Below are 2,166 nucleotides of genomic sequence, written 5' to 3' on the forward strand. Positions count from 1 at the left end.
TGGCCAGTAGATGGTACTTTTGATCTTAATATAATTAGGGCAGTCAAACAAAAGATTTTCATTCCAGGTTCGCATGGACACCCAGACCAGCAGGCCTACATTTGGGTATGGGAGGATCTGGTGACTGACCCTCCTAAGTGGGTCCGACCCTTCCTGACTGCTCCTACAGCACCTTCACTCACTTCTGCTCCGATTCTCGAGACAAAACCTTCCCAATCAACTCCATTACCGACCTCATCCCCTCCTCAACCCCCCTTACCTGAATCTCAGAATGACCTCGTTTCATTTGCCTTAGACTTCCCGCCACCGCCATGGCTGCCTCCCTATCGGCCCAAACCACGACCTCCAGCAGAGACTGGGCTCGAGTCTGTCTTGGTCTCCCCGTCAGGTCCAGCACAGGGAACCCGCCAGAGGAGAGTAAGGCCCCCAGATGAGGCACCCCCGGCTATCACACTGCCTTTGCGCCCCATTGGGGGAACAGTTGATGATGGGGCCGGGGGTGACATGCCCGCTCTCCAATACTGGCCCTTTTCCTCCTCTGATTTGTATAACTGGAAAAATAATAACCCTCCATTTTCTGAGGACCCCTCCAGATTAATAGGTCTCTTAGATTCCATCATGTATTCCCACCAACCTACTTGGGACGATTGCCAGCAGCTCCTGGGGATCCTCTTCACTATGGAAGAGAGAGAGCGCATTCTCCTGGAAGCCAGGAAACTAGTCCCCGGGCCAGATGGGCGACCGACTCAACTCCCCACCCTGATTGACGAGTGCTTCCCATTAAGACGACCAACCTGGGACCCAAATACCCCGGAAGGTAGGGAGCATCTGTCCCTCTATCGCCAGACTCTAATGGCAGGTCTCCATGCAGCGGCCAGAAGGCCCACTAATTTGGCCAAGGTAGGTGAGGTTCTCCAAGGGCCTGACGAAACCCCCTCTGCCTTCCTCGAAAGGCTCATGGAAGCATACAGGAGGTATACGCCTTTCGATCCACAGTCTGAAGAACAGAAGGGGGCGGTAGCGATGGCCTTTATAGGACAGTCAGCTGCAGACATAAGACGCAAGTTACAGAGATTAGATGGTTTGCAGGGACTGAGTTTGAGAGATTTAGTCAAGGAAGCAGAAAAGGTTTATTATAAAAGAGAAACTGCAGAGGAAAAAAAAGCTAGGTTAAAAAAAGAGAGAAAGAGAAGGAAAGACAAAGAGAGAAGCGGCAAAATCGAAATTTATCACGGATCCTGGCAGTGGCAGTGAAAGACAACTCAGGGCCTCGAGGCAAAGGAGGCCGCCCGCCTTTAAAGCCTAACCAATGTGCATACTGCAAGGAAGAGGGTCATTGGGCCCGAGAGTGCCCCAAAAAAACAAAGAGGACGAGGCCAGTCAGTCTTGGCCCTTGAGGACTGAGGAAGTCAGGGTTCGGAACCCTTCCCCGAGCTCTGGGTAACCTTTGAAGTGGAGGGGACCCCAGTCGACTTTGAAGTAGATACGGGAGCAGTCTTTTCAGCAATACAACAACCACTCAGGCCATTATCTTCCCTCAAGTCTCTAGTCCAAGGGGCCAACGGGAGTAGAGAGAGACCCTGGACCACTCAGAGAACAGTCAACCTGGGGAGAGGTACTGTGCAACATACTTTTCTGGTCCTCCCTGACTGTCCCGCGCCTCTCCTGGGGAGGGATCTCCTGACAAAATTAGGAGCCCAAATAACTTTCACCGCCCAAGGACCTGAATTAAAGTTTGCCCATCCCATGGTCGGGGACCTCCGCCTCCTCACTCTAGAACTCCCAGCAGCAGAGGAATATTGACTGTATGGGACCACCATCCCCGTGGCCCAACTGACCATGGTCCCCACAGGACTGGGAAATGAAAAATGGACCCGCAGGTTCCCGGAGGCTTGGGCAGAGACGGGGGGACCTGGACTAGCAGTAGAACAGCCACCTGTTGTGGTCACCTTAAAACCCACAGCAGTTCCAGCTCGGGTAAGACAATACCCCCTCAGCCGAGAGGCCAGAGAGGGCATTAAACTCCACATAGAACGATTCCTAGAACTCGGCATACTAAGACCATGCCAATCGGATTGGAATACTCCGCTCCTGCTGGTAAGGAAGCCGGGAACTAATGATTATAGACCCGTCTAAGACCTACGGGAAGTAAACACCTCGAGTAAT

This window comes from Onychomys torridus, chromosome 22, assembly GCF_903995425.1.
Source record: "Onychomys torridus chromosome 22, mOncTor1.1, whole genome shotgun sequence".
NCBI classification, from domain to species: domain Eukaryota; kingdom Metazoa; phylum Chordata; class Mammalia; order Rodentia; family Cricetidae; genus Onychomys; species Onychomys torridus.